The sequence below is a fragment of the Myotis myotis genome, unplaced genomic scaffold (assembly GCF_014108235.1).
Source record: "Myotis myotis isolate mMyoMyo1 unplaced genomic scaffold, mMyoMyo1.p scaffold_m19_p_10, whole genome shotgun sequence".
NCBI lineage: Eukaryota > Metazoa > Chordata > Mammalia > Chiroptera > Vespertilionidae > Myotis > Myotis myotis.
Window position 1 is genome coordinate 48,497,239 of NW_023416314.1, and position 25,088 is coordinate 48,522,326.

A 25,088-nucleotide genomic window follows, 5' to 3' on the forward strand; every position below is an offset into this window, starting at 1 on the left:
CAGTCACTGGGCTGTGTCAGCGCAGACTTGGGCCCTGGCAGCCGCAGAGGAAAGAAGGGCAGGAGTGGGGAGGCCATGACAAGAGCCACCACCGAGGCGGGGCTCGCCCAGCGGGCAGCAGTGGGGATAACTGTTCCCATACTATGCTCTGAAAGCGGAGGCTCAGCGAGGCCAACAGGCCCAGGATCGTACAGTCACTTCAGGGTAGGGGACTCGCTCCACCACTAGCCCTTGGGAGACCGGGCTCGGGGCTCCAGATGCCACCTCAGAGACTGGGGGGGGGAGAAAGATCCGCCTGCGGCAGGGATTCTGGGCCCCAGCAAACCTTCTGCAGGTTCTGAGGGGAGGGCATGCACGGGGACGAGGCCAACTCGGAGGCGGTGTACAAGTCACCACCGGCACCAGGCCCCGGGGTCCCCAGGGCCTCCAGAATAAGCAGGGGTTGACACCCAGCATAATTGAAAAGCAATTTCAATCTTTACTGTAAATTCTTTTAAAATGTCAGAGGAGAGCATGTTGCCTGCCTCCGCAAAATGACCAAACACTGCTCTTCTCTGCGTCTCCCAGTGTCTGACTCATCCCTGTTCCCATGCCAGCAACCCTAACATGTCAGCGTGCCACCGGCACCGTTTTCCCGCGTGAGAAAACTGCGGCTCGGGTGGGGGTGGGGGTGGGGGTGAGAGGGTTGCCGGAGTCAGAAGCTGAGCTGGGGCTGGGCACTCCCTCTGTCTGACCCCAGAGCCCAGGTGGCCTGTAAGTGAACCTCCAGACGAGCCTCGTCTCAGCCACCACGCGCCCTAGACAGAGACTCAAGCCGGCCAGTTCAGTGGAAGCGTCCTGACCTTTCCTCCCAGGGAGAGCAGCTAGGGCAGTGGCTCTCAACCTTCTGGCCCTTTAAATACAGTTCCTCATGTTGTGACCCAACCATAAAATTATTTTCATTGCTACTTCATAACTGTAATGTTGCTACTGTTATAAATTGTAATGTAAATATCTGATATGCAGGATGGTCTTAGGCGACCCCTGTGAAAGGGTCGTTTGACTGCCAAAGGGGTCATGACCCACAGGTTGAGAATCGCTGAGCTAGGGAATGGGGGGAGAGGGGGCGGGGCACAGGCATCAGCGTCCTCTCTGACCCCAGCCACAGTTGAAGCACTGGGGTGATAGGAGAAGGTCCTTGCCCTCAAGGAATTTATCGTTCCTTTTTTTTTTTTTTTTAAAGGCAACCCCATAGAAAAGGAGCCAGAGGGTATAACAGACAACTCCCAGGAACAAAGTTGCTTTGCCTCCCCACCCAGAAGATGTTTGACCTCACCAATAATCAGGAAGATGCAACCGCTAAGAGCTTTCACTTACAATGAAAACAGTTAGAAAGCCTGATGGTCTCTGTGGTTGAGGAAGACTACCCTCCCCAAATGCCCACATCCCACTCCTGGAACCTGCGGACCCGTCACGTTATATAGCAGGGGGCCTTAAAGTCACAGGCGGAATGGAGGCTGCTAATCAGCGGACCTGATGATAAGGAGAGGCGCCTGGATTACCCAGGTGTGCCCAGTGTAAGCTAAGGGGCTATGAAGATGGAAAGGGGCAGAAACAGGGTGATGCCACGGGGGAGGACTCCCCCAGCCCTCCCAACGCCGCTGGCTTAGAAGATGGACCAGAACCACAGGCCAGGGAACAGACTGCCCTGCCGACACGGAGTTCAGTCCAGCGAGACTCCTGCCGGCCCTCTGACCCACAGAACCGTAAGACAACAAATTCCTGTTGTGAACTATGGGAAGCTGTGCAGGGGCAATAGGAAACTGATGTGATAGCCGATACTGGTAGGGATTTGAGGAAGTGGGCAGTGCCAGACACTTTGGGGGACATTAACCTTTAGCTGGGTGTGTTTGTGCAGGCAATTCATCAACACCTGTCACACATTTAAATGCTTGTCCACTGTGACCAGTCATTTCCTTTCCAGGTGACCACCACCCTCGGAAACTGTCCACATGTACACATACCTGAGTCCAGGGATGTTAAAGGCTACACTGTGATAGTATTTCTCGTCCAGAAGTAATGGAAATGCCCAACAAGAGGGGGCTGATTAAACTGCTGTGTGGTCATTTCATGGGAAAATGCCACCAGACAGACATGAAAAAGATGGAGGTGGTTCTTTGCTGTGGAGAGCGGCTACAGTGTTTGGACAGGTTCCAGCCTTGGACTGATGAGAAGGCACAGACCTCTCATGGCCACGTGCAAGTCCCAGCTTGGAGGGCAGAGCCCTTCCAGCACAATTATAGCCAAGAGCTATAGCTACAAGCTTGAACCTATGGTCCAAACACGTGGCCCCACGTGCCTGAGTGATGTGGGCTTGATAGAGCTCAGGTGCATGTAGTTGAGTAGGATCGAAACCCACGAGAATGTTATAACCATCTTGACCATGCCCTTACTGTGCCTTGTGGAATCTGGCTATAAAATACACAGCTTGTAGTCCGTAGCGCTGTTGCTAGCTCTCTGTCAGAGAGGGCAGCGTCCCACCCAGACCCAGCTTTTATTCTCTTGTCTTTCTTTTCTCAATCTTTCACCGCCCCCACTCAGGCTCCCCGAGCCTGGCTGAGCTGGCTCGGCACATAAGGCGCCCAATGTGGCACTCAGTATGCCATGGCCGTGCCGGCTCGCCACACTTTGCATTGTGATGTTTACATCAGTAAGTAAAAGCAAGTGGGAGAACCATGAAATCCCATTTTGTGAAGCAGAATAACAACATATATGATACGTGCCTGTGCCTAGCACAGCGCCTGGTATATAGGGGCAGATACGTGTTGAATGGGTAAAACCCTTCCTTGTACATTATTGTGGCGAACAGCTAACAGAATGCTGATCATTAGCAATGATTGGGGGACCAAAGCAAAAACACACACCTTCCATTAATTTGGCTTCTCATTTCCCAAGAATCCTGTCGACGCAGAATTTTCACTACATGCTTCCTCTTCCAGATCTCTAATTAAAAAAGATATGAGCTAGGACTTCCCAGCACCAATCCCTGTGAGAGTTTACAACTCTCCATCAAGAAAAGCACACATTCATCCTTAGGAATACGTTCCCTTCCCTAAGCTGGCTCCTATGCATGACAGAGCATTCCCTGCAAAGCCCTGGTGAAGCAATTTTTTTTCTAGCTACGGAAAATTTTTTGGCCTGGAACTTTGCCAAAGACTTTTGAAAAATTGAAAACACCGAAGCTACTGGTTTCCTTAGCTGATGTGGTTTTGCTGCCTACAAGGGCTGGTAGGTGAGTCCAGCGTGACTTCCCTTTGAGAGAGTTCAGAGCTTTTGTTCTAACAGTCTGCGGCCTGTTTACTGTGGATGCCCGTTCCCAGCATCCCCTACCAAAGCTCTTTAAGAATTGTGATCATACGGCAAACCTTGGAACTCCAAAGCATGACCCTAGAGGCCAGGAGGGCACAAACTGTGAATCCTGGTTTTGCCCCTGAATAGCCGTGAGGCGTCAGTGCTCTATGAACGGTGGCCATAGCAACAGCAGCTGTGCATCTTTTACGCTGCGCCCCCCTCCCCCCCCAAATGCCTGATTCCCCCGGGAGCCCCCTGCAAAAAGACAGGTCCAAACAACAGGCTAGTTAGTGTCTCCACCAGCAACCCTCCAGCTCCGACCCTGCCCTCACTTGGGGGTTCCACTTCTAGTCCTGACTTATCTGCATGCAGAGTGTGTCTGAATCCAGCAGCCTGCATGCCCAAGGAGTAAAGTGCCTGGGACAGAGGGGCCTCTCGTCGTATGAAGACCAGGCTTTCCATACAGTAAGGTTGTTAGTTTGGGGTCTCTCCTTGAGGACCCCTTACTTACACTTAGGGGCAGGGAACCATCTTTCCTGGTGTCAGAGACCTGGGAACAGGTCAGGTCCTCCCTCCTGAAATAGAACTGAAAGGGTAGGAGGGGAGGATGTGGATGCCCCCAGCCACTCCCCCGCACCAAGCAGAGCTGAGAAATACAGGATTTTCTTCTTTTCAGTAATCCCGGTTTTTCCCATCTGTGTTCAAGTGTTACACTCACATGTGGGCCAATGTCTTAAGGAGTCTCAGCATCCAACTGGGCACAGGGTGTCTGAGAAGGTGAGCCCTGAAGTAGGAGGCTGTGCAGATTCTGGGTTTGGGGTACCTCTCAGACCACTAGGACTAGAAGGGGGACTCCATGCTCCACCAAGGTGAAATTAAAGGCACAAGGGCAGAAGGTAGGGTTACCTGAGTGCCCTGGAGCAGGAGGGGGAGGTGCCATGCTGGGCCCCTGCCCTTCAGAGCCCACGACAGCAACCCATGGCCTCTAGAGAGTCCTGGCACGCAGGGCGACCAGGGCTGCCACTCGGCACAAGTTCTCCTTAATCCCTCTCCACATGGGTCTTATTATCCACACGTCACAGATGGGGATGCCGAGGTTTAAGGTGTAAGGTCTGCCCAGAGTCAAGCCAGTGGGCCTGACCCTAAAGACAGGCTTTTCCCCCCTCTTCCTAGAAGCTCATTTTCCTCTCCCTTCAGCACTAATTTGTCTCCTCAGGGGACAGGACTAGCCTGAGACAATGCCCTGGGCCCCACACATCCCCGGAGACAGCGGGCAGGAACTCAGGGCCAAGGCCACAGCCCTGGACGTCTGGGTCTCAACGTCACTTGTGAGCTGGCTCCAGCAGCTCCTCTCTGGTCCCTGTTCTCCAGTCACTTCCTGTCTGTCCTGCTGTCTGTCCCGCTCCCCCCTCCCATCCTGGGGGGAAGTCTGACGTCTGAGGCTGGCCGGGACTGAAGCCATTGGAGGATCAGTCTTTGTTGTCCGGGGAGAGCGCTATATTTAGAAAGCTCTGGCTGGAGCTGCCGGCACTCTGTTCAGATGCCGCGGGAGGGGGGCTGGCGGGAGAGTTGGCAGAATGCTGGGCCTGGACATGGCTCTGGTGCTTGGACACTCTCATGAAATAGTGGAAAATGGCAAAGGAGCTGTTCTGTATCTTTGATTTTCCCGTTCGGAGTTTGTCAGAGGAGAGCAGCTCCAAGGAGGCAGGAATTCAGAGGGAAGCAAGCAGCGCCTGACGCGGAGAGGCCGACCTTGCGTGTAGGTGTGGGCAGGTGGGGCGCGGCCTCTCCGAGGCCCGTAGGCCGCCACGCTTCCCTCTCACACTGGCCACGGGCACTTTGCCACACGCCTCTGGAATCCCAGACATTCTTGTGCTCATGAGGCCCAAGGAGGAGCCACACGGTGGACCCTCCAGGGCTGGGCCGCCCATAGTCTCCTCTCGAGCCCAAGGCTTCAGGGGAAGGAGGGAGGCCTCAGGGCTGTGCCCGCTGCAGCTGAGGCCGGGAGGGCCACCGTGAAGGTTCAGAGAGCACCTGCTGTGTGTCTGACCCCATCTCCCCCAGCAGGTGCTTTGCACACAGTCGCCATCACTCAAAGAATAAAGAAGGAATGGATGAATAGATGAATTCTTGACCAAGCTCCATTTTGCAGGTAAAGGAAATTGAAGCTCAGAGCCCAAGGTCACTGAGGGAGTTTAAGAAACAAAGAGTCAAACCCACGTCCATCAGACCCCCAAGCCGAGGCTCCCTCCTTCCACTGCACCCTGTTTCCTCCAAATACAAATGAGACCACATCAAACTACAGAGCTGGTGCACAGCGGAAGAAACCAGCATCAAACGAAAAGGGAGCCCACTGTATGGGGGGACATATTTGGCAATGAAACATCTGATTAAGGGGTTAATTTCCAAAATACATTAAGTTCTCATATAACTCAACAAAAGGAACACAAACACCCCAATAAAAAAATGGGCAGAGGACCTGAACAGACACTTCTCCAAAGAGGACATACAAATGGCCAAGAGACATATGAAAAAATGCTCAACATCACTAATCAGAGAGATGCAAATTAAAACGACAATGAGGTATCGCCTCATACCTGTCAGAATGGCTGCCATCAACAAATCAACAAATGAGAAGTGCTGGTGAGGATGTGGTGAAAAGGGAACCTTAGTGCGCTGCTGGCGGGAATGCTGACTGGTGTAGCCATTATGGAAAATAGTGTGGAGTTTCCTCAAAAAATAAAAAATGGAACTGCCATTTGACCCAGTGATCCCACTTCTAGGAATATATCCTAAGAAGACTGAAACATCAATCAGAAAAGATATATGCACCCCTATGGTCATAGCAGCACAATTTACAATAGCTAAGATCTGGAAACAGCCCAAGTGCCCATCAGCAGATGAGTGGATAAAAAAGCCGTGGTACATCTACACAATGGAATGCTATGCAGCTATAAAATAGAAGGATCTCTTACCCTTTGACACAGCATGGAGGGACCTGGAGACTATTATGCTAAGTGAAATAAGCCAGTCAGAGAAAGACACGTATCACATGATCTTACTTATATATGGAATCTAATGAACAAAATTAATTGATCCAGAGACATTGAAGCATGCCACAGATTGACGAATTTCAGAGGGAAGGGGGTGGGGTGGGAAGAGATTAACCAAGGTGAGCAAGAGAAGCCCCATATTATAGACAAGGAAAGCCAGGCAGTGACATGAAGTCCCTTATCAAGGTCTTGGGTAAGAATTGGCAGAGGCCAGCACTGGCCAAACCCACCCAGTGCTCTATGGAGATAAGGGCAACCCTGGGAGCTGGCAGCTGGGGGCCCAGGAGGGGGCAGGAGGGGGCTGTGTGAGATAGGAGGCCTCTGGGGATGGCAGGAGAAGGGGGCTGTTAGTTCTGCTTCTGTGGGAGGGCAGGGTCCCCAAGGCTGAGCCCTGGACCAAGGTGCCTAGAGGGTTAAGAGCGGTGCTGAGGGAGAAGAGCAGGAAGTCTCCCCTTCATCCACAAATCAAGTGGGGTGCTCAGGTTCCCTGAGTCCTTGTTGACCTTAAAAGCAGGCCAGTGGCAGGAACCTATAGAACACAGGTCTGCCTTGCTCACAGCTGGAGGTTGCACCGGAACCTTTCCACCAGCTCAGGGCAGGCAGGGCCCCGAGCCTCACCACAGGCTCTGGCCTGACCCACAATGCAGAGCCCGCCCTATGGAAAAACCCAGGCAGGAGCCAGGCGCTGGTGCCAGCTATTCTTATGCTGAAGTCCGGTGTCTGCACAAGCCCATGTCTCCTGGGGCTGCTCCAGCCAGTTCTTCCTCCCCAGTCCCTCAGCCCTGAGAGGAGAATGCGTCCTCCAGCCGCTGGGCATCCAGGTGTGGAGACCGCTCCCTCCCACCCCCTCAGCTCCCTCCCACCCCCTCAGTGCCAGGGTCATTGGAGAAACAGCCCTGGAGTTCCTCTCCTCCTGCTCCTGCCCCCGCCCCCCTACACAGCCCCCAGATCCCACCCCGGGGTCCCCTCTCCACCAGCCTCCTGGGGAGACCTTTAGGGATGGAGGGGGGTGCTCCGGAACAGGGCCTGTTCCCTCCTCAGGGACCCTGTCCGCTGCCAGGCCACACTCACAGGCCTTCCCCCACTCTCTTCTAGTCTCAGTGACGTTGCCGTTGGCAAACTTACACCACATTTAATTCCAAAGGAAACGTCTCATGTGCCCAAGTCCTTTCTAACCAGATGAGTGCTATGGCCCCTCCTGAGTTAGCGCAGTGGAGGGAGGGCGCCCTCTCTACTCTCCCCCCACCAATGTGTCCAGGGCTTTAGGTCCCCAGGGCTCCCATGCCCCATTCCAAAGGCACAGAGTGGGGACCACTGGCCTGAGTCTGGGGTTCACCAGGCACCCAGTTAGCGCTGCATACTCAGAAGACAGCTGCTGTTCCAGTCATCAGGAACCTGACAGCAACGTCGGGTGGAAAGCACCAACAGTGTCCTGCAGCACCTCACAACGTGGTGCAGAGGCTGGGCTCAGGACACCAGCCTCTCTCCCTCTCCACGGGCTCCCTGCCGCAGCCTGCTGACTCACATCCCTCACCGTAATTGTTCTGCAAGCTGCTCCTGCCCAGGGCCCGGGAGAACACTGAGGTTCGGCTAATCTGATCAACACCTAATGGGAGGAGACAGGCTGCCCTCCAGGCCCGGAGAAGGGGCAGACTGTGCCTGTGGCCCTGGCATAATAAAGCCATGTGACCAGGTGGCATGGGTGAAAAACCAGGTGTGTCCTCAGGTGGCCTGGCAGAGGCCTGCGGTTCCATCACTGGGGCGCTCTCTGCTCTGCCTGTACCCGGAACCCAGGAACTGCACTCACAGCATCCACCGCCCAAGGCTCAGTTCTCACTCACTCAGATCCCTCAGACACCCAACCTGGCTCCAAGCTTGGCAGGACACACAGAGCCCTTCAGGGCCAGTCTCCAACCTTTTTCCAAGTCTGATTTCCTGACCCACCCCAGGACCCAATCCTGGTCCCTGCTTCTAGAATAGCAGTTCTCAACCTGTGGGTCGCGACCCCTTTGGGGGTCGAACGACCCTTTCACAGGGGTTGCCTAAGACCATCGGAAAACACATATATAATTACATATTGTTTTTGTGATTAATCACTGTGCTTTAATTATGTTCAATCTGTAACAATGAAATTGGGGGTCACCACAACATGAGGAACTGTATTAAAGGGTCGCGGCATTAGGAAGGTTGAGAACCACTATCTAGAATGCCCTCAGATTCATTTTAAGAAGCAGCACAAATGTCTCCTCCTCAGTGAAGCCCTCCCTGACTCTCCCCACTGGGCAACTGGCGCCTGTCTCCTTGGTGCCCTCAGTATCCTCCCCTGTGAAAGGTGGGTGAAAATTAGAACACGTTTAAGCTCGAAGGACCAACAGCTGCTTCTAAGACTTGTCAGGACTCACTGGGAAAGCCGTGATTCAGGTTGGGGGCATGGTTCTCTCAGCAATCTCGGGCAGTCGCAGAGCAAGGAGGCCAACTCCACATCCCTCTGCTTAGAAGCCATACAGCTCAGTGGCTGATCTCATGAATTCCTTCATCTCCACCTTGGCCCTCTCTGGCTTTGCCCACTCTACTGTCTCTTTGGCCTTCCGGCTGCTCTTCAGGCCAAGCAGGTTTGATGCCATTTTCCTTGGCCAGACAACTGCGCCCTCGCCGTTCAAGGGCCTGGCAGGGCTGTCATTCCTGTGAAGCCAAGTGATTTGTTGTAAAGTCTCGGTCCTCGCTGCTGGAGTGTCCCTGTGGTTCTGACTGGTGTCTGAGGCCACCCCCAACCCCAGCCTTGACCCCATAGGGAGGGTCTTTATGTGTTTTCTCTTTTAAAACAAATGTTCTGGGAAGTGAATGGCGGGCATCAGAAGCAACATTGGGGGGTGAGGGTGGCCCTCCTGGCTGTGCTGCATCTGAGGAGCCACGAGCCCCCCTTGACTCCAATGCATCAGGGCCTGGAAGGAGATACTGGACTTGTGACCAGCCCTCCTGGGGGAGAGGGCAGGTCTCCAAGGGGAGCAGGGTGTGGGGTGTCACTATGACAGGTCTCCTAGGAGACAACGCCAGGAAGTCCTGACAGGAGTGTCTATGGGAAGGCAGGTCTTGGCTCTTGTTTCTCACAAGCTTTTTTTCGCTGGTCCAAAGGGCTTCTCTGCTTTACCCCTTCTGACCTCTCATCCACAAACTCAGCCACCTCAGGAGCATTCCCCCCCCCCCGCCCCCCCCCCCCTTCCTCCTCCTTCTCCTCCCACCCCACTCTCCTCCCACCCCACTCTCCTTCCACCCCACCCTCCCCCTCCCCCTCCTCCTCCCCTCCCCCCTCCCCTCCCCCTCCCCCTCCCACCCTCCTCCTCCTTTTCTAGTTTGGGGCTGAAATAGTTGCCTGGCTCACATCTCCATCCCTCCATCTGCATCCTGAATCCCCTCAGCCTCCAGTCCTGCCAGGCTCTGCCACTTTCTCCAACACACACACAACCAGAATCGGAGCCCCCCTCGGGGCGGCATCTGCTCCAGACAAACAGCCTTTGGCCCTGGAGGACAGCAGAGCCGTTGCCATGGCAGCAGTGTCTGGGTCTTTATGCTTCCAGACTAGGAGACCATGGCCTGTTACAGGCTAGGACAGTGGTCGGCAAACTCATTAGTCAACAGAGCCAAATATCAACAGTACAACAATTGAAATTTCTTTTGAGAGCCAAATTTTTTAAACTTAAACTATATAGGTAGGTACATTGTTATTAACTTAATTAGGGTACTCCTAAGGCAGTGAGAGTGAGCCTTTCGAGCTCGGCGTGTCAGCATTTTGAAGAACCCTAACTTAACTCTGGTGCTGTGTCACATATAGAAATTTTTTGATATTTGCAACCATAGTAGAACAATGATTTATATTTTTGATATTTATTTTATATACTTAAATGCCATTTAACAAAGAAAAATCAACCAAAAAAATGAGTTCGCGTGTCACCTCTGACACGCACGTCATAGGTTCGCCATCACTGGCCTAAGGCTTAGGAAGAGCCACACTCGCCAAAGAGCCACATGTGGCTCGCGAGCCGCAGTTTGCCGACCACGGGGCTAGGACGATGCTCCCGTGACTATGGCGAGTGGGGTCCAACCAGGGCCTTGTGGGGTAGCCACAGCTTTGCTGGAAATCTCCTTACTTCTAGCAAAGCAATTAACAGCAGTAAACTTAGTCACATTCACATCATTTACCTGTCCCCAACAAGCCTGGCATTGTGCACGTGACTGGCTGCGTGACTCCTTCATTCCTTCAAGGGAAAGAATAACGCAGAAGACGAAGGGTAGAGGGAGGGTAGGTTTCAGGGTCAGGGCACAGGGTCTGCTCATGCTTTTCAGTAATTACAAACAGCCCCTGCTCAGCTCGATTGGGGTGTATTCAGGACCCTTCCTCAGTCACTGGGGATGGAGTTGCCCCACATCTACCCAGTTTCTTGTTAACTCTTTCCTAATGAGTCAGTGAGCTGACGTGGCCCAACCCAACCTCTTCAAACTGTCTTTCCTTTGCCTTGGCAAGAAAAAGTAATAAATATACCGGCCCCTCCTTACTCTTCCCGCTTAGAGATGGTGCCTATACAAGACCTAATGTCTCAGAGTCGGGTATTCTGAGCCTCAGTCCGTCGGCCCATATACGGGGGAGAACTGGGGAGTGACGAACCTGGATCTTTCTCCTCTTCTTTGTCCATCCCATGGACGTGGGCCTGGGCTCTTCGGTGGAGCAGGTGAAGTCTTCGCTGAGCAAGAATAGGCTCTGGGGGTGTGGCACGTGGTCCTTCCTGGCACATCAAAGACCTCCAGCTGGATGTCTTGTCCGTGTCCTCAAGCCAGGCCTCTGGCAAATAGGCCTCAGAGTGAGAGGAGGTCAGGAGACACCTCAGAAGGCACCTTCACACTCCCAAGCTGCAGCCAAGGCCTCGCCTTCCCTCCCCTAACCTACGCTAGAGCCCTAAGCTTCCCACCTGGGCCACGCGGGCGTCCCACAGCAGATCTGAGACCACGTGCGCACCCTGCCTCTGAGATGGACCCTGACCCCAGCATTGCTGGTAACCAGAATGTGTCTTCTCGTCCTTAGAGCTCAGACCACCTGAAGGGAGGCTGGCATTATCTGGGAACACGGGGGTTCTACTCCCATCCGCAAGGATGGGGATTGCACTCCATACAGACTCCCTCTGCCCGAGAGGCCATGTCTAAACCTGAGTGGGCAATGGCCACTTGCCTTGGTTTAAACCAGGGGTCTTAATCTTTCTGGTGTCATGGACTCCTATGGCAGTTACCTGGGGGCCATAGGCCACTGCTCAGAGTAATGCATTTAGATGAATAAAAGAAGACACAAAATTACAGAGGAAAAGGATTACACTGAAATACAGTTATCAAAATACTTTGAGATACAGTGGGGTTTCTTCTTTGTTTTGTTTTTCCCTATCTTCACCTGAGGATATGTTTATTGGTTTGAGAGAGAGAGGAAGGGAGAGACAGATAAACATCAATTGAGAAATATTGGTCGGCTGCCTTGTGCCCCGACCGGAGATCAAACCACAACCTAGGGATGCACCCTGACAGGGAATCAAACCCACAATCTTTTGGTGCACGGGATGATGCTCCAACCATCGGAGCCACCTGGCCAGGGCCAGATACAGTGTTTCATGGGCTTCTTTACTCACACTCCGAATAGTAAGATCTACGAGCAGGTCTGACAACGATCTTAATTTCTAAGTAGTGATGAGCATAAATGCTATTGAAAGACACTGGCAGCCACAGTAAGAGAATGTGAAGCTCTCCGTGACTGCTCCTGGGGACAAAGGCACTGCTAGGAACACTGTGGCCCGCTGCCTGTGTTGAAGATTGGAGGAAGTGCTGCTTTAACGTAAGGGGAAACAAGGGTGTGTTTTTCCCCCCATCACTCTATCCAGGGTAAGAAGGTGGCTGTAAGGCATATCCAAAGTCAGGAGCCACTGCTGTAGTGCCTGCAATTTATCACCCTCTTTTAAAAATACATCTCAAAGAATTCTTCCAATTTCCTTTAAAAAAAAAAAGGAAAAGAAGAAAGTTTAAATCAACACAAAGTTGTTTTCCTCTTCGCAGAAAAAAGCCACCTTCACAGCCCACTGCCAGGCCGCTGGGTGGGAGGGCCCACTGGCATTCGCCCTGCGCCTTGAAGGGACTTCCAGCCCCCTCCGTCCTGGCCTCCTTCCTGCCCTTGGCACTAATTCCTTCTCTCCCCCAGCGCTACCCACAGAGTTCTGCCACAGTGAGGACTAACAAGGGGGCCTGTGGGATTGTTCACCCTTTCAAGTTGAACCGTGTATGTTAATGAGCCTGAACAAAGCCTTAATATGTTCCAGGCATGAACAAACACGCTTTGGCCTCATTTCGCTCACAGGCAGCCACGTCTTATTTGCTTCACCTGGGAGGGATGGCAGGGAACACGGAAGGCTCCGGCTGCGTGCAGTGGTGGAGGGAAGGTGGTGTGGGCACACGAGACACCCCAGACACCTTGGAGCCACCCACAGTCTCCATGGCCCCAGTGCTGCCGCTGAAGTGCCAGCACCAAGAACCCACCCACACCCCCCGGTCTGCTCCACCTCTCCAAGCCCAGGCCCAGGCCACGGCTACAGAAAGGACCCACTACCCCCACAGTGAGCTCCCCAAGTTTGCTTCCCTCCTCGGTTCTCCCTACTGGCCAAGCCTGGGTAAGTCATTTAATAACATTGGGCTGCTCATTTGTAAAATAGGGATGATCAAACCCAACCAATGCCGTTGCCAGGAAGGTGATAAGTGTGTTCATATACCATGGCATCTGCCAGAAGTCAGTGACCTTTGGTGACTTTCCCGTCTGACCCCGGTGTAAGGTTGTGTTACACAGTGGGAGTCTGTGCTTTTGAGTCAGACAGACTTGTTTCCAAATCCCAACTCTGCACCTTACTAGCTATGTGAGCTTGGCAAGTCACTCTGTGCTTCCGTTTATTTAAAGTGGGGCTAGTACCCCCTGGTTGATGTGGGTTTGGTAAGAGTTGAGGAAAAGAGCTTATCCTATATAATAAAAGGCTAATATGCAAATCGGACCGGTCACTATGATGTGTGCTGACCACCAGGGGGTAGATGCTCAATGCACGAGCTGCCCACTCCCCCCTTGGTCAGTGCACTCCCACAGGGGGAGTGCTGCTCAGCCAGAAGCCAGGCTCACACCTGGCGAGCACAGCTGCGGTGCGGGAGTCTCTCCTGCCTCCATGGCAGCACTAAGGATATCCAACTGCCGGCGGGTGCCTAAGCTGTCAGTGGGACATCCCCCCCGAGGGCTTCCGGACTGCAAGAGGGTGCAGGCCGGGCTGAGGGGCCTCCCCCCCTGCAAGTGCACAAATCTCATGTACCGAGCCTCTAGTATGAAATAATCACACTGTACCTGGCTCATAGTAGGTGCTCAATGAATATTAGTTCTCTTTCCTTCCTCTCACCCTTTAAATCCTAGCAAGACTGTCACAGGGAGGGCGCAGCTACACCTAGGTAGGCCTTTCTGTTGCAGGGTGTGTGTTCCCTCTGGGAAAGGAGGTCCCATAGACATTAAGGGGGAAAACAGGGCCCCAGAAGCATAGAAAAAGCAAAAGGGTGCTGGGTGGGAACTTGTGCAGGTGGGGTTGAGCCTAAGTCCTATGGCTCAGGGCCTGAGAAATCTGCTGACCCCTGCCCACCTCTAGCCACCCCCCGGGGGACCTGCTGGCCTGAGGCATGGGCCCTCTCTCATTGTCCAGCCAGAATGTGTTCCATCCTGACCCCTACTCACAGGAGGTGGTAGACTCTCTCTGCCTTTTGCACCTCCTCCCTCTTCAGGGAGGCCCTGAATTATGAGACTGGAAAATGTGGGCTGTTTCCCTGTGGCTGTATTTGCCACATCACATCACATCACTGAAATGTGCCGGTGGCCAACTTCTTCAGATACGTGCACAGCCACCCACTTAAAATACTCTTCCCCAGTGGCTTAGAATGTCCCTCTGAGTGGCAGCAGGTCTCATAGCTGATCACTAGTGACAGCAAAAGTGGGTGAGAGATTCCACAGTTTCCGAACCACCCCCCTCTGATACCCTCTCCCGGTGACCCCTAGGGGCTCTGCCATCCCTGAGAGAAAATGGCCCCTGTGTTTCTTGGTTTTTCATTGGGAGAATTTGGAAGGGGGGCGGGGGGCATTAATGACTTGATATAAATGACAGGAACAGAACCAGGTGCTGGAAGGTTCATGGTAGCCTCTTCAAAACCACTCAGGATTATGGCTATAAACTTTCATGACTTTTTCTCTCAGAAATATATCTTTTTATTGAAAAGGCCAACATTTATATCTGGGTTCATATTCCAGTTCTTCTATTTAACATCTATCATGGCTTTAACTGCCCTAAATTCCAGCGTCCTCATCTGTCAAGTATTTACCTCTCAGTATTATAAGGATCAGAAAATAAAACACATAAAAGCACCCGGTATGCATCCCAACAAATGGTAGGTGCTCATTAACGTAGACCAGCGATTTTCAATTGGAGAGCTGCAAGAATTTTTAAAATATGCAATAACTGACTATTTAGTCAGGGGCACTGGCCACTTTCCCCTTAGATTGTCAAAATGAAAACAGCCAACACAAGAGCCGTCAGGGATGAATGCCCTGCCTTGAACCATAAATACTAGTATATAGGTCATATAATTGGTCATGTTGCATAATAAAGTTGTGTCTGACTGCTTAATTCTTGGTACTAGAAAAAAATACATATATATGATTTTTTAAAAAGTCACTTTGAAGCAAAAAAGATAGGTAATTACTATTATTATTTTTTGCAATTCAATCAAAATTATACCTATTTTTTTATCACATTGGCAAAATATATATTTTTCAGTGTGCCACAGAATTTTAGTAATTAGTTTAGTTTATGTGTGTGCCATGAAATGAATAAGGTTGCAAATCACTGATGTAGATAAATGAACGAATGAGAGAAAAACACAGAGAAAATCCCTTTTCAAGCAAATAAAACTCATCTTCATACTTGCAGCTCTTTGCTGAATCTTATCTTCAAGTATTTGTGTTTCTGTTTATATTCCCCAAGTCTCTCCTTGGTCATACAGTTTTCATCCATAAATTTGTTCATTCAATACTGAGCACCTACCCCATGTCAACACAGAAGTCCCTGCCTTCCCAGGGCGCACAGTCTTCTAGACACTTCTCCTGGCCTCCACGTTACGAACTTCTGATTCTGCTCCCTGGGCCTCAGAAGACCCTTCTCCATTGGTCTTCATCATTTCTCAGCATCAGGCAGAACATCTTCCCTGGCACTAACCTTAAGAGATGTCGCAGAGACGGTGGCACCTACACCCTGCTTCCTGAACGGGAAACTCCAAGTCCACAGCATATTAAATACTGAAATGAACTGGACAGGGGGTCCCAATAGCTATGATTTGGAGACAATTATATGCTTTCCCATCTGTTTTCTCCATCTGTAAAATGAGAGGTCTGGGTGAAGCAGGGCTAAGAAATGGGTCGCAGGTACAGTGCTCTTCCAGTTGGTTACCTGCTGGAAGTGTTGTGTTATCTCAAGTTCTGAGGCTCTATCTGGGCTGATCAGGAGAGAACTTTCATTGATTAGTGCTGTCTGCCGTAGGCATGGCGGTGGGTGGATGGCAGTGTGTGTGTCACATGTTTTTGTCCCTGATCTACGGGAGCTCAAAGAACCCTGTGAATTCTGCCATTTATAATTCTGTGACTCAGTGAAATTGCTTTCCTTTATCTTTGGCAGGAGGCCTGTCTTAACACACAACATCTTCATGGGTGGTCTAGCACCTTAGCCACCATCACCTGAGAAACTTTCTCAGTAACCTTACAATAAAATAAGCATATTTACTGATGGGTCACATTCACAATCAATAAATGACTGCTTCCTGCCCTCAAAGGTCCAGGAAATTAGGTCAGAAAGGAGAATTTACATTTATTGAGCACCTATTCAGTGCCAGGTACCTTCCACACATTGTCACTTATTTCTAAAACATTGGCCTTGGGGCAGTCACTAAATCCTCCTGAAACAGAGCAGGAGCCAGTGCTCAGAGCCGTGAATGAAGCTGCCCACGGAGCAGAGACTCCAACCTGTGCACTTCGGACCCCAAATCTCACTGCACCGTGCTCCCTGAAACATACCCAGACGTCTCGTTTATTCTTTCTCTCTCAGGAGGTGCGGGGAAAAATGAAACCGACAGCAGGTCTAGACAGAGCAATGAGATCTGGGCAAACATTTAGATGACTCAATCCCTATCCATCATTTTACCTACTTTGGGATGGGACCAAAGTAGGCATTCCTGCCTGATTTAGGAGGCCAGCTTAGCTCATCGGATCTGAGGCATGACTGCAAATTTTGTGAGAGCATTAAACTGCATCCCAAACGCCAACCTGATCTAGTCCCCTTCCCCTGACCCTGACTTTGACCCCAGAGGAGGAGCGCAAATGACCAAGGCCTCCACTGGCACTGGCCTCTGGCCCTCCTCCCAAGAAGCCTTCCCTACCTCTGGTGGGAATTTAGAAACCACCACCACCACCACCACAAACCGTTTCCCTTCAGCCCCCACCTGAGCCCTCAGGGGTCTGCAGAGCCTCACAGGCATGTGGGAGGCCTTTGGATTCCTCTAGGAGACCATGGGGGGCAGGGGTTATAAGGGAGGGGTGGAGTGGGACATAGAATCTTAATGGTCAAAACAAAAAACAAAAAACATATCTTTGGATCCCAGAGATGAATCTCCCAGGTGCAGCCTGAGCCTGTGTACACTAACCCCGGGCCAGTTTTCAGCACGTTGGCTAGAGGCTGGGTGTAGGCGAGAACCTCTGATTAGTGGTGTCAGTTATACTTCAAAGACACCCTGAGACTGTGACTGCCACCTGCAGAGGCAGCCCCTGGGACCGGTGCTGAGAAAGCACTGCTTTGACCAAAGGCAGCAGAGCCCATGGATTTTCATACAGCCTTTCAGCTCCAATGTGGGTCCTCAAGTCCCCTCATGCCTACAGTCATGGAAACCAGAGGTTTAAAAGATGTCCCACCTCATGCTCCACTGGTGGGAACATCCAATGGTGCTGTCACTGTGAGACAGTCTGGCAGTTCCTCAAAAATTGCCCAGCAATTCCATTTCTGGGTATATACCCAAAAGAATTGCAATCAGGGACTCAGAGAGATATTTATACATCCGTGTTCATAGCAGTGTCATTCACAATAGCCATGATGTGGAAATAACCCAAGTGTCCCTTGATGGATGAATGGAATCAAAATGTAGTATAGATATGTATACGTATGTGTATGTGTGTGTTTGTGTGTATACACACACACAATGGACTATCGTTCAGTTTTAAAAAGGAAGGAGATTCTGACACATGCTACACCATGGTTGAGCCCTTGTGCTAAAAGACAAACACTGTAAGAGTCCATTCACATTAGGTACCTAGAGTAATCATAGTCATTGAGACAGAAAGGAGAAGGAGTTGCCAGGGGCGAGCAGTGGGGAAGGGAGGCAGTAGAGAGTTATGGTTTCATGAGTTCAGTATTTCAGTTCTGCAAGATGAAAAGATACTGGTTAACAGCAATGGGAGTATACTGTACTTACTACTGAACTATATACTGAAAAGCGGTTGGGATGGTAAACTTTACGTTATAAATGTTTTATCACAACTTTTAAAAATGTTCCTTTAAGAGCATGGTCGCCACGCAGGTTACGCGAGGGAAACCTGGTCAGATCCAGGCACGGCGCCTGGCACGGAGCAAGGGCCCACAAATGGCAGTGATTCTCTTCATCATCATCTGTTACTATTATTGTCATTATTACTGAGCCCTTAATCACGTCGCTGACGGTTGGTTTGAACGGTTAACTGGGAATGACCCTGGAAAGGAGAACGAGGCAGCTTTGGAGAGGGGGCGGTTCACTTGGTCACTTTCTGAGTCACAGTGACCACACGAGGGAACACTGTGGTCCTTGCCATTATTTTACAAACAAAACAAGATGGTCTCGCAAGCTCGGTGAGTTTTTCAGAATGATGCCAAAGGTCAAGGAAGGGCGGAGCCCCGTGTCTCACAGCCAGATGCCAAGGCCGCATGCGCCTGCTGTCCGGGCTGGTCTGGAAGGATCCCCGGGCTCCGAGAGCAGCGGACAGCCACAGACCCGCCCAGGGTGCTCCTCAATCCCGGCTCCTCAGGCACCACAGACACGGCTTGTTCTGCAGCCGTCAGCCTAATGAGACTTCAAGTTCAATCACTGTCACTCCTCTGGCGGCCTACTGGCACCACACAAAGGCAGGGTGCTCTGTTTCTAACTAAAAGGTTCCCGTTTCCAAGCCCCGAAGCCAGGCCTTTTGAAGGGCACAAAGGACTCAGCAGGATTAAGCAAAACTCCGTCCCCACCAATATATCTGCCATCCAAACCACGTCTTCCTGGCTCTCTCCCCTGGGGGCTGCTGTGCAGAGCCTCAGTGCGCTATGCATATGGTACGGGGCGTGTTAAAGCACTCCAGATGCGTGGGATGTGTTCCTAACTCAGCATGTGCTTCTAACTCCTTGGCTGGGCTCTCAAAGACCTTCCTGATCTAATCCCTGCCTCTCCTAGCCTCACCTGCTGCCCCAGGCATGCTCCCACCCCTGGGATCCTAAACTGCAGTGTTCCTCAAACATGTTCTTATTTCCACATGCTTCCTTTACTTTGAACAAAAAAGTCTTCTGCAAGGAATACTCTTCCTCTTCACCATCGAGAATTCCTAGCTAGACATCATTCAAGATACAGCTTAATTGCCACCTCTTCCAGGAAGCCTGCCAAAACAGGGTCTGTGGGTTTACTTGCAAGGGGACACGTGAGCCTTCCACAGTTTCATGGATGCCAGCAGAAGACATGAACTCCTGGGTCGAGAACACAGGACTTGACAGCACAGAAGCAGCAGGAGCTTTGTGTTTTCAACAGTTCCCCTGCCCCCAACTCCACCGTGGGGCCCGGGTGGATGCTGTGCCCGCAGTGGGGGTGCATCACAGCTGAGGAATGTCAAGCTTAGAGAACCCAGGTTGTTTACAGTGGACCCCACGCAAAGGAGGACAGCTCTCTCTGCCTTCCTTCCCAGGCTGCTTGATGTATGATGGTCTGGAACACAAGGGCAGTAAATGCCTCTGCTTATAAAATGAGCAGAAGCAGCAGAGACCTGAAGGATCATCTCCCAACAAGTCTTCCCTGGCCACCAGGTCATGCACCCGCCACGCCCTGTATCGCTTCTGCCTAAGGAATCACATTGGAATGGTCTGGTTTTGGCTGCACCACTAGCCTGGGTGCTCTCTGCTGTCAGGGACTGTCTCTTACATTTATCTGCCATTCATGCAGTAAGTGCTCAATGGATGTGCAAATCAATGCATGTGTTGAGTAACTAATCCTGGGAATTTTGACAGCCATAGTTTGGGGTAATCGAATGATAACAATGACACTGACTGACTGCTTGCTCTTGCACCCTAGGCGCTGGGTGGTGCTTTTCACCTGGATTATTTTACTTTATCCTCATGACAACACTATATGGAAGGTCCTTTTTTTTTTTTTTTTTTTTTTTAACCCCACTGTACATATGAGGAAACGAAGGTCTTAGAGCAGTTAAGGAACTTAATCAGTCACACGGCTCATGAATATTGAGCTGCACCTTGATCTTACCTGCCTGTAAACTTAGCCACCCTAGTGAGTGCTTCTCTGACCAGGAGGCATCTAAGCATGTGTGTGGGGTGTTTGTGAAGGTCAGGGGAGAAGGAAGGAGGAAGTCTGTCTTTTGTGTTTACAGGGGTGGAGGCAGGAGCCTGCATGTCACCATCACCTATTCCTGGTGTGACTCACAGCCCATCAGCCACCTCATATGGACACAGGAACTTCACACCTTCCTAATCTGCCCCACACAGATTAGGGGACAGATGGCGTTCGGTCTTGGGAACAGCCTGGAATGCCAAGCTGCCCTTTCACCATGAGAAAGGGAGGAAGGGGTGAGATGAATCTGTGGAGAATTCTATTTTTGCTACAACTTACGATTCTCCAACAGCTAGTCCCCTGGACCTTACTAATAATCACAGAAATAGAAATAAAAAGAAGATATAAAGAATCACCCACTGTAACACCCACTGTAGGGGAGGGTTGGTGAAATAGTCTCAGAAATTGTTGCTAAGCGTAAAATTACTGGTATTACTCAATGGTTGAGTGTTGACCTATGAACCAGGAGATCATAGTTCGATTCATGGTCAGGGCACATGCCCAGGTTTTGGGTTAGATCCCCAGGGTGGGATGTGCAGGAGGCAGCTGATCGATAATTCTCTCTCATCATTGATGTTTCTATCTCTCCCTCCCTCTCCCTTCCTCTCTAAGTTAAGTAAAAATATATTTTTTAAAAAGAGTGCCGAGACCGGTTTGGCTCAGTGGATGGAGCGTCGGCCTGCGGACTGAAGGGTCCCGGGTTCGATTCCGGTCGGGGGCATGTAACTGGGTTGCGGGCACATCCCCAGTAGGAGATGTGCAGGAGGCAGCTGATCGATGTTTCTCTCTCATCGATGTTTCTAACTCTCTATCTCTCTCCCTTCCTCTCTGTGAAAAATCAATAAAATATATTTAAAAAAAAAAAAAAAAAAGAGTGAAATTACTGTAACCTTTCTAGAGGAACATTTGGCAGTATCTCTCAAAATTTTAGATATACAGCCTTTGACTCAGCAATTTAATTTCCAGGATCAGCACAAAAGAAATACTTACAATATTGTTCAAAAAGGACAGATAGGTAGATAGATAGATGTTTATAGCAAAACTGTAAATAATTCACAAGCTCTTTTTAAAACATTAAAAAAGTGTAGACAACTATGAAGGAAAAAACCTCAGCAAATTTCAATTCCTCCAGATATACTGCTATGAATGATTTAGTATATATTTTGCCAAACTTTTTATGCAAACTTTTTTCTAAAAATGAAATATTTTTATATACTGTATATATAAGGTATATTTTACTTAATATAGTATAGATAATGCTTAGCAATTGCTCTTTTTTCACTTAACATTTTTCAAGACATCCTGTTATACCAATTTATATGAGACTCATTGATTAACTTCACAATATTTTGATTTGGATGTGGAATTATGTATATTTAATGAGTTCCTTCTTTTTTAAAAATATATATACATATATATTATATTATTGATTTCAGAGAGGGAGGAAGAGGGAGTGAGAGATAGAAACATCAATGATGAGAGAGAACCATTGATGGGCTGCCTCCTGCATATCCCCTACTGAGGATTGAGCCCACATCCCGGGAACTGAACCCTTACCTGGTTCATGGATCGATGGTCAACCACTGAGCCATGCTGGCAGGGGATGAGTTCCTTCTTGAAGGAGATTTAGGTTGAGGAGAGTCCACTTTAATAGAGCCAGGTTATAGCTCAAAAGAAATGCCTACATCTACTTATTGTTTGGAGATTGTTTGTTCATCTCTCAGAATGATCCAGAGCTCTTCAATTTCCCTATAATTTTTTCCTACTGGATTAGGCATGAGGTTCCTTATACTTGGCCAGATATCACAAAGTCAAATATAAATCTATAAACACAGATGTGCCCAAATGTCTGGTGATAGGACTGTGGAAATGCACATTCAACATAAGACTATACCATCACTCTCATCACTCTTAGAACCACTAGTCTGTTGTTCTCTGTAGAAGCCAGCATATACCCTGCCAACCAGTGGCCCATCCTGGCATTTGCCAGCACCTATTCTCTTGTCATTCATATGGTCCATTCTTTCTTCTGTTTGTGTCCCTAGCACCCAAACAAGGACAGCAGGCAAGTCAACCCTGTGGCTAGGAACACGGAGCTCCAGGTGAAGTGCAATACTCCGAGGGGGAGGCCGGGCTCTGGAGAGCCTAGCCCAAGGCTTCGAACTTCAGTGGAGGAAGCCTGTGGAGTCCTTAACCATACCCTCAGCTGCTGTGCCCATTCATTCTTTTGGCAGTAGGTTGCTGGGAACCAGGGGAGAAACCAATTAGAACCCAGTTTTAAATACTTTTCAATACTAATGAGCCCTACACAAAGAGCTTTTATAAACGTTGCCTAACTACATTCTCACTCAATTCTGGGAACCGGGAATTATTAGCCCCCTTTCATAAATGAAGAAGCAGACTCATAATGGACAGAGCTTGTAAGGGTCAGGGCAGGGTTTTGACTGAGTTTCTCTAATAGGCCCAGGCCCTCCCTGATAGCATTTCTGTTAAACCCCCAGTGACTTGTCATCATGGCGCCCTCTGCCACTCTATTAAGTTGATAACAACTCCAGCTTCAGAAATCAGGGCATAGAAGCAAACAAAGCCAGCACCCCACCTGGCTGGGGGCGGCTGGGAGCGTGGGAGAACCTGAGGTCTCACGGAGAAGGCTGTCATTCAACACCCTTGCTCCTCCCACACTCCTGTTGGGTCTCCCTGGACTTTGAGGGGACAGGATACTGTTCATGGGAAACTAACAAGTCCTGAGACCTTCAGCCACAGTTTACCTCCCACCCCTCCCAAGCTTCAGCACAAATGACAGACCGCATCCTCTCAGCAGAGACGACGTTTGGTTCACACTTGCAGAGAGTTCCATTGTCACTGTCCACTGTGCACTGGGTGGAGTCAAAAAGGCCCTGTAACCCCCATCATGCTGTGGGACAAGGAGGTCTCGGGGGTCACTCAAATTGCTCCGATCTACATGATTTTGGTAGTGAAATTTGTCTCCCTGGAACCTTGAAAGTCTTGACCAAGATCTTGGGAGTTGGTTGTAACAGAATGGAACCCATAGGTTCAAATGAGGTATGTTCTGCTGGAAAAACAAGTGGACCTACGGTTCTATGTCATATTCTAACGCAAAGACAGAAAAGGCAACAAATGTGAGCGAGGTGCTAAGGTCGGTAGCTGTGAGCTGTATTTTAATGAGAGGACGTGTCCCTTCAAAAATGGTGCCTTGGCTAATTGGACCGGATTCTTCACCTCTGGGGACACGGTGCTATAAATAAAAGCTTCCCATTGATGCATAATGGCTTGTCCGCGCTCCAGCTCTCCTCCTAACCTCACCCTGCACGAAAGCAGCACCACATCAGTCAGCCGCCCACTGGCCCATGAAGGGAGACAGGCGAGGGCCCCGCACAAAAGCCCCACAGAAAGATGTCGGGCCACATCGCATCACCAGTGCACTCAGGCGAAATAACAAGCCGCATGTCCTCTTCCCCTCTCGCGTTTGCATGTAGAAACAGACCAATACCGTGCACATACTGTGCTAAGTTTTCTAGACAGGCATATAGTATGACTGTCTGTAACTTTCCACGGGCCTCCTCGGGTTACCATACATATTCATACACATACCAGCATTTGAAGAAAGGAAAATGGGGGTGGGGGTTGGGGGTGGGGGTTAGTGGTGGTGCTTGGTGATTATTTTTAATTGAATTCACCTGGGAATTTTAAATGCTGGAAATTTAGCCCCTGTTTGCAGTAACTGAAGATTGGGACAGCGTATGATTTTCGTCTTTTGAAAGGCAAATCTCCCTTTTCCATTTAAGAGGAAGTTTCTTCAGGGTGGAATGCATTTCAGAACCAACTGTAGAAATCATTAAGTTATGAAGCTATGGGGTGGGACAGTGGTGACAATATCGACCCTTCGCACTCCTTTGAAGGAGTCTCATGTTTACAGCTTCTCCCTCGAGACAGGATCTTCGTGTCTCTGCAAAGTAGATGCTGAGCCCTCGTTCCATTGTGTTAGGACCACGGGGACCCAGGAACCAGAGAGCAGCTGAATGGAAGAATGCCGTGGGCATCTGAAACTAGATCTTACTTCTCTGACTTTCAGCAAGCCACTCTGGCAATGAATGAGGCTCCGTGGTACAGATGTCCCTGTGTCTGAACATGACATTCCTGTCACAGGCGGCTTGAAAGTCTATTCTCTGAAGACCCGTCGGGTTCTCCAGAAACTGGACAGTCAAGCATCAGCTGCCCAGGACTCCCTTCTAGCCGATCAAATTGGAATTTATTCTCATAGAGAAACTCAGTGAGTTAATACGCCAAGGGCCTGAGCCCAAATCTAGAAAAACTTGGTGAGTCTCTACCTTCTGGGTTTTGGGGGTCTATCTCTCCCTGCCAACCTCCTGCACCCTCAGGACCACAGGGTTCCAATCACGCACTGCACAAGGGTGCTGCCCAAACGTCCAGCGTCACACGGTGGACATGGGAGATGGCAACGAAGGCGTGGAGATTCTGGGCCCCCAGCTGAGCCTGAAGTAAGGACACATGGACGCACAAAGCCATGCACACTCGGGAAAGCCGGCACAAACTCACTGGGAGCAGCACACACATGCAGGCTCTCTACCCAAGCACACTCTTGGCATCTTTGAGATCTTGTCTCTCACCGGCTCACCATGATCAGAGCCTTGGTTCCCCCATCACAGGGCTCAAAACCTAATAGTCGTCTCCCTTGGGGGGTGCAGGGGAGAGCATGGGAGGGATCTGAATGTTGCAGGTCACGGGGCACCTGGGCCTCCAGCAGGTGCCCATGTGCTCATAGCCAGGGCGGCTGCCCTCTGGGGAGCTCCCTGGAACAAACCTCTATTATTGTGCCATCATTTGCCCTTTTTTATTTTTTAACTTGAGGACAATGCTTTTTTTTTTTCTGATTCACAGCCCGGTGAGTTCTGTTTCCCCTGC

General features: G+C 50.4%; 1 protein-coding gene across 3 annotated transcripts in view; it reads right to left on the reverse strand.

Annotated features, from left to right (window-relative positions):
- DKK3 (dickkopf WNT signaling pathway inhibitor 3) overlaps positions 1-25,088 on the reverse strand; it is a 38,812-nt gene that overhangs the window by 5,004 nt on the left and 8,720 nt on the right. The window lies entirely within an intron of this gene.